The following is an 18900-nucleotide window of genomic DNA, read 5'->3' on the forward strand; positions in this document are numbered from 1 at the left end:
GAATGGTATCTAAAATTGATCCCAAGGCATTTTCTCACACAGTTGTCATATTTATAAAAAGTACCTGTTAGTGCCATTTCCAAAATGTTGGCTGGTGTAATGGTGACGAAAAGCTCTCAAAATACGGTTTTAAAATTATTTGGAACAAAATTTGCCTGCTGGGAATCCAGTAAAGGAAAAACAAGGCAACTTCTAGGTTAATTCAGATAAAGAAGCTCATTCACGTTTCTCTCTTCCCAACACACTTTTGGACATAAACTGCATGTATATCTTCTGTTTCCTGATTTATGCATGAAGCATCTCAGTTAATGTCCCTTGTGACTCCCTACATTTGGATTCCCCACATCAAAGTCTCAAATCAGAATAAATCTGGACCTCAAGCAGATGTGGGGATGGAGGATCCGTGAATGTCAAACATGGAAAACTGCTATAGTTTTAGTTCTAAGCTTGTCCAAAAAAGCATATAAAACTGGAATACATCCATCTGGAGTGGACAGGTATAGGAATAGTAGAGGATTCAGCCAATGATCTTTTTTTGTCCCTTAATTACCATGTGTTAGGAGGTGAACACCAAAAGGACACTGAGTCCTTTGGTGTTTTTGCCATCCATCCATTTTCCGCACCGCTTATACCTCATTAGGGTCGCGGGTGGTGCTGGAGCCGATCTCAGCTGTCTTCGGGAACGAGGCGGGGGACACCCTGAATAGGTTGCCAGCCAATCGTGTTGCACTCTCCACTATGGTAAGGGAGATACGATGTTGTGGGATCCAGCAAAAAAACATAAGGCAAGCGGTGGAATACGTCTTGACTCAACAGTGGTTTACTTCGAATGCCCAGATGTAATGCAAACGTAAACGTACAACTTCCTGTGCAACAATCTGAATCGGTCCGACACGAAACAATAACCGAAGCAGGCGTTCCTTGTTTAAATAAACATTTTCGATATATATCATTTGTAAACCAATGTAACTATGCGAATCTAACCAAAATACGAAATATTATCCGAAATAAGATACTTTACAACCTGTCACATACTCCCCCTCAAAATAGATGTTGTCCCCAACATATGTACTAGTAAATACATAAATGCATTGGACGACATACCCAAAACAATTACGCACAGTATTATGAACTGCATCCAAATATGAACTATAATAATGAACAGTTTACAGACTGGAACTCTTTTCATACATTCTGTTTACATTGTAATAATCAACAGTTCACAGAAGTGTCGATTAACCATCTCTGTAGTACTCCGGAACATAATAAGGGTGTGCACCATACATCCAAGGCATTGCCTGGTCACCGTAACATGGTACTGTCCCTACATTATAACATGGTACTGTCCCTACATTGTAACAAGATGGTGAACCAAGGCTATCATACGTGAATACCTTGGGTCTCCTGTGCTCTCGTCGTGGTCGTTGATTTTCCCCAATATCAGAATTACTGGGGGGTGAATGGGGAAAAGGGGGGCACACCGTCACAGGTGGATCATTTCAATGACCAATGTTTCCCTCTGGAGATTGGCCAACTTCCGCAGCTCCCGGCTCTGTCCCCGGCAGTTCATTCCCCGGTTGGTTGTCATCATGATGAGTTGTCTCCACGAAGCTCACGTCCCGCAGTTCGGCGAGTATGGTCGGGCGCTCTGGCGATGCAACGCTGGATAATACTCATCCTCCTCATCATCCTCTTCTGAATCCATCTCTGGCGTCTTGTCGATCGTTGCCGAGTGGACTTTTTCTTTGACTGGGGCTGTAGTGAAGTCCCTAATGGCAAATGATCACATGGCAGCAAGAGATTGCGGTGGAATATCCTAGGTCTACCCTTCCCCCTCTCAGGTTTCAGCTCATAAACTGGAATGTCTTTGCTGACTTGACGAACCACTGTATGAACAACATCCTCCCAGTGGTTTCTCAGTTTGCCTGAACCTCCGCGTGGGGTCAAGTTTCGAACTAGAACACGATCACCGGGCAACAGGATAGAATACTTAAGTTTACTGTCATATAGTCTCTTACTCCTGGCAGCAGCTTTGTTGTTATTTTCTTGTGTGATCGCATACGGTTCCTCGATACCCTGTTTCCGCTTCTTCACATAGTCCTTCTGGTTGGTGTCACCCTGGTGAGAGTCTGGATTCAAACTAAACAACATATCAACTGGTTAACGTGGTGAACATCCATAAAGTAAGTAAAAAGGTGGAAACCCTGTCACCTCACTTTTGGTACAGTTGTAAGCATAAACTAGTTTGTTTAGTGAGTATTTCCAGTTAAAACCCTTTCAAGGGAAAGAGTCCTTTGTACACCACGGTGGCCCATTTCATCATGCAGTTCTTTTAACACTGTCACCTTGTGTTTTTCAGGAAGTCGTAGTTGGGTTCTGTTTGCTGTTTTTCTGTACAAAACACCTCTGTCATTAAAGTGTAGCTTGTCCCATTCCCTCACAAGACAAACAACTTGAGGACAATGTTGTCTTAGTTCAGTACCTATCTAATAATATGTCCTATAATGGGGTCAGTCTCTTGATCTAGCTTGATCTGTACAACAGTCAATGGAGCTATTGGTGTGTTTAGTGACACCTCTGCACACGTAGCTGAGATTCCCATAGACCAAGCTACACTAGACTCGTTCTGTTGGTCAACTGCTTGTACGGTAGCACTCACAGCATCATATGACATTTCTTTTGTACATCCTTCCATATATGTTACCATATCAAGGGGCATCCTAGATAAACTGTCTGTGTAACCGGCCTCAGGCCTAGGGGATACCTGGGTCGGTCCAAAGCGCTTCACAGGCAGGTAGCACTGTGAACGACGAGGAAAGACGACACGAGACAACCGTGATAATCAGCTTCACACAACGGCATTTATGACCATTTACTCATCAAAACATCAATTCAGCAATTTCATGTGTAGATCTATACATTCAACATCTATACATTGTATATATCCTCCACATTCGCACATGCTTATGCACATCTGCCCGCTCGTGTGTGTTGTACTGGGAACTACAATTGACATCCAAAAATCCAAATTCATCAAAGCCACAAAATATTCATCAAAGCCACAAAACAAGGTTTCATATCTAGCATCGCCCAATAAGTCCCCAATTACTTTAACATCTTGAGAATGTCTAACACTTATTATTTTGAATACCTGTGAACGACGAGGAAAGACGACACGAGACAACCGTGTTAATCAGCTTCACACAACGGCATTTATGACAACTGCGCATGCGTGAGCTGAGCCTACATTGCCTTCCTCTGTTCCATTTACAGGCGCGTAGCGCCCTCTCCTGACTTGGTAGTCTAATCGACTAACATACAATAACAGAGGTCGTTTCTAACCCCCTACACTCTCTCCTGTTTTAAAAGATGTCCCCCGACATCTTGACTATACCAACAAGTAGTCAAGTACCAGTAGAAGCACAGTCATCTGTCTGGTCTCCGTAGGGTGGTGTCAATCACATTCTACTGCAACTACATTCAAGTCCATACCATCGGGGTAGAGTAGCAATAGTGTTCAGGTCGCACTAGATAATGAGTCGTGGAGTAAAGCATGCAAGTATACAACACATTTGCCCCAGGTCTCCAAGCCTTGTATGATGGATGACCCAAGTGTTCATATGTGAATATCTCTGTGGGTCTTCGAGTACGAGTAGACCTCCGTGGCAGCGATTCCATTCCACTTTGTGACGCGGTGTCCGATTCCACCAACTCCGCCGGCGCTCCTGCATCACCCTCATTATCATCCATTACAAGTTGTTCCGGGCTTCCCTCAGCAGGCAGGCTGTCAGCTGTTGTTGGTTTTGGTAATGATGCTGGTACGACCAATGGAAACGCTTCCTCTAGCTGCTGCCCATCCTCTGGTTCCGTAGTTTGTGCCTGGGGGTGGAATTCTGATGCCACAGCTCTTAAATTGTGCGGTTCAGGTTGAGACACCTGATGACTGCCTGTCCTCCTTGTATACACAGGTAACCGTCGGAGATTGTATGAACATCCCTCCTCTTCATCTGAATATCCAGACTCCTGCCCAACTGCTTCCCTGCTATAAGCCTGTCTGTCTAGCTGTTTTTTCTGCTTCTTTGCCTGTCTGTCTAGCTGTTTTTTCTGTTTATTTGGCTGTTCAACTGGCAAATCATTGACAGACATTAGGAGATTACGGTGCAACACACGGGTAGTTTTGTCTCCGTTTTCTGCCTGAACCTTGTACACTGGTCCATCTCCCACTCTTTCAGTGACCCTGTGGACTTTTTCCTCCCAGTAAGCCCGGAGCTTGCCAGGTCCACCCCTCTCAGATAGGTTCCTGACAAGTACACAATCCCCTGGCTGGAGTGCAATGCCTTTAACACCACGGTCATAGTATTTCTTCCTTTTTTCAGCGCACTTTTGACTGTTCTCGGAGGCAATTCTGTAAGCATCTTGCATTCGACAGGCCCACTTACGTGCATATTCCTGTCGGCTTTTTACTTCTTCGTCCGCTGTCAGACCAAAAACTAAGTCGATGGGCAACCGGGGAGACCTTCCATAGAGGAGGAAGAACGGTGAATAGCCAGTGGACTCATGTCTTGTACAGTTGTACGCATGAACTACATGAGGCAAATAGTCTTTCCACTCAGCTTTCCTTTCTTCTTGGAGAGTGCGTAGCATCTGTAACAATGTTCTATTCAGACGTTCTACAGGGTTGCTCTGCGGATGGTATGGGGTGGTTCGGGAATGCGCAATGCCAGACAACTGTTGAAGCCGCTGGAATAGACTGTTTTCAAACTCCCGACCTTGATCATGATGTAGTCTCTCTGGATAAGCGAACCGTGGAATAAAATCACTAAAGATTTTCTCAGCAGCAACCTTGCCTGACTTACTCTTAGTCGGGTAGGCTTGTGCAAAACGAGTAAAGTGGTCTACCAGGACTAGAATATACTCATAGCCTCCTTTACTTGGCTCCAGATGGAGATAATCAATCGAAATGAGCTCAAATGGGGCACTAGTAGTGATGTTGCCCATGGGTGCTTTTTCCGGAATGGTGGGGCGTTTCTGTTTAATGCAGGAACACTGGCGAATGACGTTGTTTTCTATTTCGTGCTGCATGAATGGCCAATAGAACCTCTGCCTTGCAAGGTTGATCACCTTGTCAGCTCCAACATGACCCATGTCATCATGCAGGTGTGTAAGCACCGTCGACTTGGAGAACGAGCTGTTTCCATTTCCCCGCCTGTCTGTAGGGGCATCCTAGATAAACTGTCTGCATCAACATTTTCTTTACCAGGACGATATTTAACAGTAAAATGAAAATTAGAAAGTTCTGCAACCCACCTACACCCAGTTGCATTTAACTTACTATTTGACAGTACATAAATTAGTGGATTATTGTCATTAAACACAGTGAAGAATGGTGCCTAGTACAAATAATCACGAAACTTGTCTGTGATTGCCCACTTAAGCGGCAAAAATTCTAACTTGCCCGAGTGTAAGTTATAATTCTTCTCAGCTGCCGTTAAAGTCCGAGAGCCATAGGCTATTACGCGAAGTTTGCCATTTTGTCTTTGGTACAACACAGCACCTAAACCCCGGTTGGAGGCATCTGTATGCAAAATGAAAGGCTGTGCGAAGTCAGGAAAACCTAAAACTGGTGGTTGAACTAAACAGTCTCTTAACTGCTCTAACACCGACTGATGCTCATCACTCCATTCAATACATGTGTTGGAATGCACACTGTTATGTCTCACTTTCCATTTTTTTTCTTGGTGCTGCTGAGTCTCAACATTCAGAGGGGCTTTAAGCAAATCATATCACATCTCGTCGCCGTCCCGGGCACGCCCTGCCCTTCCTGTCATCTCCTCCGCTGCTCCCTGGAGACGGCCCCTCCCATCATCCCTCACCTGGGTTCCCACAGCTGTTTGTCATTTACTGATTATGCCTTCTGTCTATATTAGCCGATCGCACATTACTGTCTCCGTCGGAGTATTCTGAAAGCTACCCTCGCGACTGCCTTGCCGTCAGGTCTGCCTTTATCTATTACCGTCACTTACCTCGTCCAGTTGTTATCTTTGCATGTGTGTCTCAGTAAAGACTTTTGTTCCTGAGTATCTGTCTCGCCGTGTATTTCGGATCCTACCTCCCCGCTTAATAGTCCCAAAATGGCTCGAAGCTCAGCGACAGGCTGGCTGCCTGTTTTTAAGGGCACGCACTGCTGCTGTATCTGCCGGCAGAGACAATCTTGCCGAGGTACCTCACTTCAGGTTTGAGGAGGTCACATTTTCGGGATTTGAGTTTTATTCCATTTTCTCTGAGACGTTGCAACACTCGCCTGACGTCCTCAACGTGGTTGTCAAATGTCCCGCTGAAAACAAGAATGTCATCAAGACAGGGGACACATGTTTCGTCCCTTAACCCCTCCAGACATTGTTCCATACACCGCTGGAACGCTGCTGGAGCATTCATGAGCCCAAAAGGGATTCAAATCCATTCATAAAGGCCCCAGGGGTCACCAAGGCGGTGAGGTGTTGGCTCCCTTTGGACATGAACCCCTGGTGGTACATAAGCGCAGTGTACCATCTTTTTTCCTGACACAGACGACAGGGGATGAGTAGGAGGAAGTGGACTTTTCCACCCACCCCTGCGCTATCAAGTCCTGTAAATAGTCTTTCACCTCTCTGTACAGTCGCTTTGGTACAGACATATATGTCTTTGAAACGGGTTCTGTGTCTTTTAACAAAATGTCCAGTTGTAGGTTTTCCACACACCCTATGTCGTCGTCCGATTTTGAAAATGATGCCGACTCCTCTCTCAACATCTGCTGAACGGTCTTTCTTTGATCTTCATCCAGATGAGAAAGGTCAATTGTGGGGTCCCACGGCTCACTGAGAGGGATGGTGGTATCCTGGACATGGACCTCATTGACAACCGCTGAAGGAAAGTCTCTTTTAAATAGGTTAGCTGGGTAGACAGACCCTACTGACTGCACTGTACCAATAAGTGTCTTTACTGGCAACCTAATGTCATGGTTAGTAGGGTTCTGGACACTAACAACTATCTTAGGGATAGAAGCTGCCTTTACAAAACTCTAGGCCATCTGGCCACTGTGGGTTTTCACTTGGCTCAAAAACCAATGTAACATCTTCCTTGAAGGACAACCGACGTCACTTTTTTGTTTTTTAACTGACACCAGAAAATCGTTTTATAGCATCTAAAATACCCAAAACATGCAATATGATATTTTTAGTCAAAGGCAAAACACCAATAAAAATGACTTACAGTGTCCAAAATCTGCAAAAAAATTTAGCTGCGAATTGGGCATTTTCAGAAAGTCCCGCCCCCATTTCGTGACGTCACGCCAAGACGTCTTGCATTGCTTGTGAATCAAAACAATGGCTTCAGTTTCGGAGAATATGCTTTCTTGTTACACATCCAGTTATGAATATGATTCAAATAGTTCTGAAGAGCAAAGCATACATGTTTGCAATCGATTAATGAATTTATTTGGGCCATTTTGAGGCAACATTGGGGGACAATCTCTCACAAAAAAAGAGGCACAAAATGGCGACATCCTGTGGCCACCTCCGTTTGCACAGGCTGATAAATTCTTAAATGGCGCTTGGACGCCCTCTGGCGGCTTTTGGGTGCAACACGAGGTCCCCAGACCAAACAACTACAGTAAAATACATTGACGTGATGGAAGGACAATGCGATAATGCGTCCTTTTCACGGTCAGTGGGTGGTCCTTTCGTGACGTCACGTACGGACTCATTCACCAAGTCAAAAACAAGACGTCCTGAATATTCAGCATGAGTCTTAAAACGTAAAATATAGCTATATGCGGTGGAATCTTATTAAAATACGCTCAGTAGAAGTCTTTTGAAGTGATTTTACAAATTATGGACACAACTTGTCCTGGGACGTCGGTTGCTTAGCCTGTACATGGAATAAAAAGTGAGCTATGCCTAGCTATAGTAAATCTCTCGTTTGTTGTTTTTACACGGTACTCATGCGCTTGTCCCACACTAACTGCTTTTATGAAAGTGGCTGCTTTATTGCGCTTAAGGTGGAGAAAAGCTAGTCTAACCGATCTAAAGAACTGTTCTGTGTAATGATATGAGCAAATTGTATTTGCATGTTCTACTAGTGATGCCTGGCTTTAGATCAAAGGAGCATGCGCGCTGCTGTAAGTCAGTCTGATGAGAGCCTACGAGAGCCACACATGTCAATTGCCTTCTCTGTCTAACCAACACAGCCGTCCTAATAAAGAACCTCAACTCTATCCAGAAGTTGTATCATTTACCGAACCCGCTTACACAAAGCAACACATTCTGTATCCCCTTTTTGTGTCTCATTAGAGAGGCTATTTAACACAAGACACTCAATTTCATTAAACCCTATTATAGGACACTGTTGCTGATTACCTTTTAGTATTAAAACTGGTACAAGTAGCCCTGGATCATTAGCACCAAGTTTAAATGGTATCTCAAGCCATCCTACATAAGGCATATCTGTTCCATTAGCTGCCACAATATTGGGAGTATGATCAAGGTCCACCTGATCTGGGCCCACCTGAGCCCACTTTCTATCTGTCTCACCAAACTAGGAAATGTGAGTTTATCTTTTTGTCCGAGCTCACCAGATATCTTAAAATATTTGCGCCAGGGGCCAGTGTCTGTGCGCACTATGCTTCTCTTTTGCACTGCATCTTCACCTTTTTCACTTGGTTTGGCTATTCCTAGCTCAAAAGGTCACAATAGAGACACTGGCTTGAGGGGGCCAAACACCCCTTCACTGTATACACGGACCACAAGAACCTGGCCGCCATTCGGTCCGCCAAGAGACTCAACTCGCGGCAGGCCCGATGGTCACTGTTCCTCACACGGGGAACAGGGGGTTAACTTCACTCTCACCTACTGCCCAGGGTCGCAGAACACCAAGCCTGACGCCCTATCTCGCATCCACGAGTCGGCAGAAAGGGAGGAGGTCGTCGCCAACATCCTGCCGGCGCAACACGTCGTGGGCGCCCTGCGGTGGGAGGTTGAGAGGAGAGTTCATAAGGCCCAGGGGGGTAACCCCAAGGGTTGCCCGGCGGATCGTCTGTTCGTCCCCGTCCCCCCCCACTCTACGCACCGAAGTGCTACTCTGGGGACACACTTCCAGGGTAGCCTGTCACCCGGGGGTCAACAGGACGATCCAGCTCATTGCCCAACGGTTCTGGTGGCCAGAGTACAGAAAAGACGTCACGGAATTCCTGAAGGCATGCCCCGCCTGTGCTCGTGGGAAGGTCGCCCACCAACCCGGGACTTCTCCAGCCGCTACCTATTCCCTTTCGACCCTGGTCCCATATCTCCGTCGACTTTATTTCAGGCCTCCCCCCTTCCTGTGGCAAGATAGTCGTCTTCACCGTGGTGTACCGCTTCTCGATGTCGGACCACTTCATCCTGTTAACCAGGTTGCCGTCCGCTATCGAGACGCCTCAACTCCCGGTTAACCACGTCGTCCGTCTCCACGGGATTCCGGCGAACATCGTGTCGGACCGGGGACCACAGTTCGTGTCCAAGGTATGGAAACATTTCTGTCGGTCCCTAGGGGCATCGCCGAGCTTGTCATCTGGCTACCTTCCCCAGACCCAGACGGAGAGAAAGAACCAGGACCTGGAGGTGGCTCTCCGGTGTGTGTGCCTTCACAGTCCCGCGTCGTTCACAGACCCACTTGCCATGGGTGGAGTACGCCCACAACACCCTGGTCTCCACAGCCACAGGTCGGTCTCCTTCCATGTCTGCCTGTGGTTATCAGCCGCCTCTGTTCCCCACCCAGGAGGGCCAGGTGGAGGTCCCGTCCATTGAACACCACCTCAGACGGGCCCATAGAGTGTGGAGACCAGAGCTGCCGTGTCGCGCACAGCATCCCGGAACCAACATATTGCGGACCGCCGTCGCCAGGCACCCACTTACCAGGTCAGGCAGGAGGTATGGCTATTCCACGAGGCACCTCCGGATGGCCGGGACTTTGAAGATCCACCCGGTCTTCCATGTCTCCCTCCTCAAGCCTGTGGAGACCAGCCCCCTGGCGCCGACACCCCCCCCTCCCCGGACATGGAGGACGGCGGTGTAGACTCCCATCTACACCATACGGGAGATAGTGGACTCCAGGCGCATGGGCAGGGGGGTTGCAGTGCCTGGTCAATTGGGAGGGCTACGGTTCTGAAGAACGCCAGTGGGTTCCCCGTTCCTGGATCGTCGACCCATCTCTCACCCGGGCATTCCATTTGGCTCACCCATCCAAACTGGGTCGTCCGCCAGGAGGCGTCCATTGAGGGGGGCACGGTCACATCCTGTCTCATCCTCCTCTGTGCCTGGAGTGGGGCCCTCCCTTCCCTACTCTCCAGACTCACTCACCTGTTTCTCATTCCGTTAATTGTGCCTTCTGGCTATAAAAGCCACACATACCGTTCTGTGCCGGTGTATTTCCTGATGTCCCCCGTCATCCAGCCGCACGCAGGTCTGTCTCATTTGCTCGCCTCCATTGCATCATTTCTGTTATGCCTTTTGTGTCTCAGTAAAGACTCTTATTGAATCCCTGTCTCCACCGTGTATTTCGGATCCGACGCTTACAACTTCCCCTCGTCCCTCGAGTACTGTCACCACTTCTCGAGCGGTCGTGACATTAACAAAATGTCCGGCACAGCTCTTGCTCATGTTGGTGAGAGGCTCGTCTCACATTGCCACCATTATACATGAAGAAATAAATGAGAATTTGGCACAAAAAATGTTGCAACAAATATTGTTTACTGAGTTGTCCCCGCAAGGACAACAAACAGATTCATATAGAAAACAGATTGATATCGAAAAAGTCAGAAGGAAGTTTGAAACTTTTACTGGCGTCACCGTGCACTCTCGTCACCTGATCGTTAAACGTATGGCGGTAATCTCATCTGTTTTACATCAGTCCCTGCCTCGTATTGGCCTTACGACAATGTCTGACGTGTTTCATTTGATCATAAATCTTTTGATCTCTTCTGTGACGTGTCACAATGAACAACCTATTAACACGCTCACCAAGAGCACAAAGGGAAAATGTGCATTGTGGGGGAAATGTCTAAAAAATCAAGTTGTACTAGTGACTCTGGAAAATTCACAATCTTTGTATAATTTAAGTCGCAAAACTATGCTGTGACTAAAAACCCAAATTGTTTTTTATGTACGTGTGGGATGATAGTTTTCCAAGGACCTTTTCCAAATTCTATCAATTCTCAAAGTCTCCTGATGTACATGTGGTAAGTGTCACGGTTTGCGAGGTGGTGGTGGCGGGTGCGGATCCCAAGAAGCAGGCAGGAGGGAGCAGGAGGTTGTCTGACAAATTGTATTAAAATAAAGTCAGCAGGAACAAAATGTAAAACATCAAAATCATCTGAATGGAACAAACACGTACACAATGCATGCAGCAACCAAGCAGCAAACAAACAATGAATCGGCACCGGAAGGTCGTGCCAGGTGTCCTTTTAAGTGTCAATGATTAAACGAACAGCACCTGCGAGGCTGCAGGCAGGGCTGACGTCGCTACCCGCTGGTCGCCAATCTGATCGGGACGACCAGCACCTGTGCAGGTGCAGGCGGGGCCGACAGCGCCCCCCGTTGGTCGCCAACCAGATCATGACAGTACCCCCCCTTCAAGGGGCTGCTTCCAGAAGTCCCAACAGTCTCCCAAAAGGTCCACTCGCCAGGGAACGGTCGGTGGAGAGGGCAACCGCTGCCTCTCCAGCACACGACGGGCGGCGGCCTGATGGGAACGGGACTTGGCCTGGGGTGGACGAAGACGCAGCACGGATCGTCGTGGGCGTGAGTGCGATCCCTCTCGCACGTTCACGCAATGGCGTATGGCTCTGCGTGGACGTCAAACTGCCAGGAGCAGAAAGGCACCCCGTACGGCCGTATGGGACCAGGTCTCGGCCGGACGCCGACGTGGGCGTGAACTGCCCGGCTCCGGGGGAACGAGACCAGTCCAGAGCCGCTCCGGGATCCAGCGGTGAGTGGGGTCTCGGACTGACGTTGACGCGGATGTTGCACGGCTCGTCGTGGATGAGACTCAATTCGTCATGCACGACGACAGCGTGGCTGGACGTGGGCGTGCAATGCCAGTCACCCAGTGTCACCCTGGACGGCCACCTGGAAGGAGGTCTCGGCCGGACGTTTACGTGGACGTTGCGGCTCGTCGAGTGACGCAATTCAAACTCGACGAGGCTTGCGCTAACGTGGACGTAGCATTGCCAGGCACAGGGTGGAAATGAGACGGGTCCGATGTACCTGCGGGATCCGATGGTTGGCCGGTTCATTCTGTCATGGTTTGCGAGGTGGTGGTGGCGGGTGCGGATCCCAAGAAGCAGGCAGGGGGGAGCAGAAGGTTGTCTGACAAATTGTATTAAAATAAAGTCAGCAGGAACAAAATGTAAAACATCAAAATCATCTGAATGAAAAAAATACAAAGTAGCAAAAGAAGACCGCCAAGGTTAAACAAACACGTACACAATGCATGCAGCAACCAAGCAGCAAACAAACAATGAATCGGCACCGAAAGGTCGTGCCAGGTGTCCTTTTAAGTGTCAATGATTAAACGACCAGCACCTGCGAGGCTGCAGGCAGGGCTGACGTCGCTACCCGCTGGTCGCCAATCTGATCGGGACGACCAGCACCTGTGCAGGTGTAGGCGGGGCCGACAGCGCCCCCCGTTGGTCGCCAACCAGATCATGACAGTAAGACGCATGACAAGAAGTCTGCAATAATAGTCAATAATGTATCAAACACAGATTTGCGCTGACTTGAACTTTTGGGGGGGAGACCAGCATAGCCTCTGACTGGAGCTGCCTGTGCTGAAGAATATCAGGCAGGACAACATGGGACAAATAATAATCAAATCAGAAAACTGACGATGATTATGAAATACTGTTCAGGGGAAGGAAACACTCAATGACAAACACTTGATTATATGTGAAGCAAATCACAAGTTTTGATGGCAAACCACAGAAGTGTATTTTTCCTGAAGTAGTCTCGAAAAACAGAAGTCAACACAACCCTGTAGTTTGGAATAAAAACATGACTTTTTAAAGGTCATCACTTTTCTATTGGCAATTGTTGATGATTAACTTAGACTCAACATTGTGAGGCAATTGAGAGCATCGTTTCGCCAACGTTATACAGAAACAAATACTTTTGCAAATGTCAGAACATGTTTCTTTTTTCTCCTGAATATGATAACACCAGGGCCCTATTTTCCTGCTAAGTGCAAGTCTAGTGCAAAGCGAAGTCTCATTGCGCTCTTTGCAAATGTAGAAGGTTGAAATTGGCACGCGCAAGATGTCTTAGTAAGCAACTGCAAAGATATCTTCACTTGAGGAAGAGATGAAGCTAGCTCATGTGAAGTGGGCGCTTGGAGTCTACTTTGCAATCCAGGACATGTGTCTGTGTCTAACACCACCCCAACACACATCCACACACACACACACACACACACACACACACACACACACACACACACACACACACACACACACACACACACACACACACACACACACACACACACACACACACACACACACACATCCACACATACCTCAGTTGTATTGTGGTCAGGGTGTACACCGCTTACTACCCAAAGACAGCTGGGATCGACTCCAGCCCGCAACCCCCGTGAGGTTATGCGTGAGGGGTTAGAAACTGGATGGATGGAATATATTCAAGTGAAGCATGAGCTTTCTCTTGTTTTGGGTTCTTTTAGTTCTTGCTTGTTCCCAACTTGTGGTATCGTTTTACCAGGGCACACAGAGAAAAAGAACTATTCACAGCAGTGTTCCGTGAGAGCTGTAAAGTTGTACCGCGGGAAATAATAAAATGTCATTAGATTGATCAGAAATGTTTATATTTTGGATATAAAATATTGTATCCTTGCCGATCTACAGAGTCCAGAAATGTATACTGACTAAAAGAGCAAATGAATTATGATGTATTGGATGGCAGATAATCTCTCCATATATCATTTATCATGGGGCAGGTAGGGGGGTCAGGTAGGGTGGGTCAGGCAGGGACTGAGCATGAGATTTTTCAGACTAAAAGTATGTGTCTTGGCTCAATAAGTTTGGGAATTACTGCATTCGACATGTCAAGTCTTCCTCAGCGAGAGCCGTTCGGAGTATATCCATTTGATTGATCAGATGTCGAGTCTCGACATTGCCACAATCTCTGTCCTAATTGCCATTTTACTCCATTCTTATGTCCCTGTGATCTCAAGAAACACCATCAGTTGCAGCCTCGGCAAAGTTCCAATTGAAATTACACATAAATCAAAAAGACACAAAACACCCAGATGTTGTTCTTGTCTGCTAGCTAAAACCAGGGAGGCATCAGTTGGATACACGTGAAGGCTTGACTCCGAAAATATCCCAAGTTGCATTTTGTGCCGCAGTCAGTGGGAAACAAAAAAAATACCGCCTTTCCAAATGAAGTGACTTCCATTCCTTGGAAGTACATTCTTCAGAAGACCGTACTTGGAAACCTCCTGAAACCGTACTCTGCGCTCTTGATGTTGAAAAAAATCATCTCTAGTTCCTTAAAAATATTGTGCTAATTTTGGGCACCTGACGACAGCGCTTAAGCACAATGTATATGCATAACCACATCCATTGGACATACTGTATTCAAATTCAATAATCACAATCACAAAGGCATTCCCTCAATCAAAATGTTGCCACTCTATGGAGGATGAATGAGGCTCAATGCATAGTGTGTAGTCCGCATGGGGGGGGGTAGTCCCGAATGTAAATGAAGATGACTGGAAATTAGATTCATTGCACTTAAGTAACCACAGATATGACATTCTAAAAGTGCTTGCACGGAGCAATGGGAGGCACCATGTCCCCCAGTGGTGGGTGGTGAGTTTTGGATCTGGGCCTTCAGTGGGTTGTTGTCTTATACACCTCTTAATAACGCAATAACATCACAAGGTTAAAAATAAAAATCATAATAAATATACATTATAACCATGGACACTCTTCAGATGTTATGTTTAGTATCGAATAGACTATTAGCTTTTCATACAGTACAATACAGTACTTTGCATGACATTTGTATCTATGTAAAAACTTAAAATATAAAACAATCATCACTTTGCTGCTGTGAAATGTAAATGTCTCCATTGCGACACTAATAAAGGCAAATCCATCCATCCAATCACTAGAAATGCTACCACAGAAGCTCCTATTTGTGTTGGCTGAATTATGAAACTACGATGTAATTGAAAACAAGCCACTCTGTCAAGCAGTGTTGATTGAAATAGCCTCGTAGTCTTTTTTTTTCTTGAAATGTAGTCTTGAAAATGAATTTTCAATCATGGTCGATATCAGCCGCAGATGGAGCTGAACCAATCAGAAGTAACTAGGATGGGAAGCCCCATGGGAGGGGCCAGAGGGATCAGGTGCATTGTGAGCTGGGTGTCAGTCAAACGCGGGGACCCTGGAGGTCCGACCCTCGACTGCAGAAGCTCTTGGGACATGGAATGTCACCTGTCTTAGAGGGAAGGAGCCCGAGCTGGTGCACGAGGTCGAAAAGTTCCGACTAGACATAGTTGGGCTTGCCTTCACACACAGTCTGGGTTCCGGTACCAGCCCTCTCGGTGGGAGGCGTGGAGCAGGTGTCGGCATACTTATTGCCTCCCGGCTCGCCGCCTGTACGTTGGGATTCACCCCGGTAGACGAAAGGGTTGCTTCCCTCCGCCTTCGGGTGGGGGGACGGGTTCTGACTGTTGTCTGTGCATATGCACCAAACAGCAGTTCAGTGTACCCATCCTTTTTGGAGACTTTAGCGGGTGTGCTGGAGAGCACTCCCCCTGGGGACTCCCTTGTTCTGCTGGGCGATTTCAATACTCATGTGGGCAATGACAGTGAGACCTGGAGGGGCGTGATTGGGAGGAACGGCCACCCTGATCAGAACAGGAGTGGTGTCTTGTTATTGGACTTCTGTACTCGACACGGATTGTCTATAAGAAACACTTTATTCAAACATAAGGGTATCCATATGTGCACGTGGCACCAGGACACCCTTGGTTGCAGTTCGATGATTGACTTTATAGTTGTATCATCGGATTTGCGGCCTCATGTTCTGGACACTCGAGTGAAGAGAGGGGCGGAGCTGTCAACTGATCACCACCTGGTGGTTAGTAGGCTCCGTTGGTGGGGGAAGATCCCAGTCCAACCTGGAAGACCCAAACGTGTTGTGAGGGTTTGTTGCATCACAGGTGTGTATGATTTTGAAGTGCGCCTTTCAACCCTTTCATGTCTTTCAGTTCCTTGATCTCCTTGATGTGCGTCTCACCCTGACGCATAGCACAAGCTTGAAAATGGTATGAAAGGAGCTGTCGTGGGACAGAGAGTTTGGGCGAACCACGGGGCAGAATCATCTCGGACTCACGCCCGGCTCACGCCGGGTGTTGGGCGGACATCACGGCACGACTTGCTCAACTCCACGCCACGATCAAGCTCTGCGCGTCACCTGCCTGGGAGATCTGACAACGAACCTACTTACAAATAAAGAGAACCATCAAACTCTTTATTGGCGAGCCAGCCAGGAGCATTTTTTCCCTCCTCCTCAGCCCAATCAACTCTCCAAATGGAAACACCCAGATTTCCCAGCCGCCCGTGAACATCTTCACAGCAAGACCCCTCGAGCCGAGCTCCCGATGGGCCGCCACCACCCCGTGGGCGCCCCGACCCCGCCGTGAAACCTGCCACACCCTGATGGCCAACATCGTCCAATTCGCCTGGTGACTCTGCAACTAGCTGCATCGTATATGTCCACGATCGCACATCGTCGGACATCGCTTATGTCCACGATCGGACATCGTATATGTCCACGATCGGACTTCGGGAAGACGCTTCATGGCCGACACGGCCGCCGACGTCAGCGTTCTTCCTCAGCGTCTTGCAGAGCGCCATGGCAGCGCGATCATCGCCACCGTCGCCGATGACCGGCCTGTCTGTGCCCGGCAGCATGGCCAACCCCACGCACCTTCGTCCTCACAATCCCTCATCGATTCTCCGAGTTGACCGATCCCAGCCGAACAACTCACTGTGAAAAGACCTTCCGGCATTGACTCGACGGCCGCGAGGAAAGTTTCCATCGATCGACTCAAACTGGCAGTCGTAGAGCACTCTTTGCCGTGCTCCCGTACAACGACTTCAGGCACCACGCCCGGTGACCGTCATCTTGCCTGGCCTCACCATGTCGCAGAATGACTTTTGTTTTTATTTCTTTTTCCTTCATCGCTTTCACCGACTTCGGATCCAGGAGGGGAGCCCTGTTGCGTCACATGTGTGTATGATTTTGAAGTGCGCCTTTCAACCCTTTCATGTCTTTCAGTTCCTTGATCTCCTTGATGTGCGTCTCACCCTGACGCATAGCACACGCTTAAAAATGGTATAAAAGGAGCTGTCGTGGGACAGAGAGTTTGGGCGAACCACGGGGCAGAATCATCTCGGACTCACGCCCGGCTCATGCCGGGCGTTGGGCGGACATCATTCATCATTCAACTCCCACCTCCGGCAGAACTCTACACATGTCCCGGGGGAGGTGGGGGACATTGAGTCCGAATGGACCATGTTCCGTACCTCCCTTGCTGAGGCAGAAAATTTGAGTTGTGGCCGTAAGGTGGTTGGTGCGTGTCGTGGTGGAAACCCCCGTACTCGCTGGTGGACACCAGTAGTAAGTGATGCCGTAAAGCTGAAGAAGGAGTCCTACCGGGCCTATATAGCCTGTGAGACAGCTGACCGGTATCGATTAGCCAAGCGGAATGCAGCCTCGGTGGTCGCCGAGGCAAAAACACGTGCATGGGAAGAGTTCGATGAGGCCATGGAAGCCGACTTCCGGGCCGCTTCGAGGAAATTCTGGTCCACCATCCGGCGTCTCGGGAGGGGAAAGCAGTGCACCACTAACACTGTGTACAGTGAGGATGGGGCGCTGCTGACCTCGACTCGAGACGTCGTGAACCGGTGGGCAGAGTACTTCGAAGACCTCCTCAACTCCATCAACACGCCATCTTTAGAGGAAGCAGTGTCTGGGGACTCCGAGGTGGGCTCTCCGATCTCTGTGGCTGAAGTCACCGAGGTGGTTACAAAGCTCCTCGGTGGCAAGGCCACGGGGGTGGATGAGATCCGACCGGAGTTCCTAAAGGCTCCGGATGTTGTGGGGCTGTCCTGGCTGACACGTCTCTGCAACATTGCGTGGTCATCGGGGAGAGTGCCTCTGGATTGGCAGACCGGGGTAGTTGGTGTGTTCCAACTACAGAGGGTTCACACTCCTCAGCCTCCCTGGAAAGGTCTATTCAGGGGTTCTAGAGGAGCGGGTCCATCGGAAAGTCGAGCCTCATATTGAGGAGGAACAGTGTGGTTTTCGTCCCGGCCGCGGAACAGTGGACCAGCGCTACACCCTTAGCACGGTCCTCGAGGGTGCATGGGAATTCGCCCAACCAGTCTACATGTGCTTTGTGGACTTGGAGAAAGCGTTTGACCGTGTCCCTCATGGAGTTCTGTGGAGGATGACAAGAAAATCTGTTATGCTCATCTGTTACTCATCATTAGGGCACACGGCAAGGGATGACGATGACCTCGGTTCCTCAAATTTACGCTGTATAGCTTGTACCTGTAAACTACTAAATGAGCCCAGATGACTTAAATCCCAATGCATTCTTTATGTTGTTTTGGAGAATAATGTGAGAATAGATTTAAATCATATTGAGAAGTTAAATGATTATGATTTTATGACACGGTGACAGGCATAAGACAAAAACAACAAAGCGTGTAATTTTCAGCTGCAGAGATCAGAACACAAGATCTATTTTCTAAGGGAGCTTCTGTAAAATGCTGGCCATCTCCCACAAAGGGAC

Source organism: Hippocampus bargibanti, linkage group LG01, assembly GCF_051943395.1.
Source record: "Hippocampus bargibanti isolate YZ-2025 linkage group LG01, ASM5194339v1, whole genome shotgun sequence".
In the NCBI taxonomy this organism is placed as follows: domain Eukaryota; kingdom Metazoa; phylum Chordata; class Actinopteri; order Syngnathiformes; family Syngnathidae; genus Hippocampus; species Hippocampus bargibanti.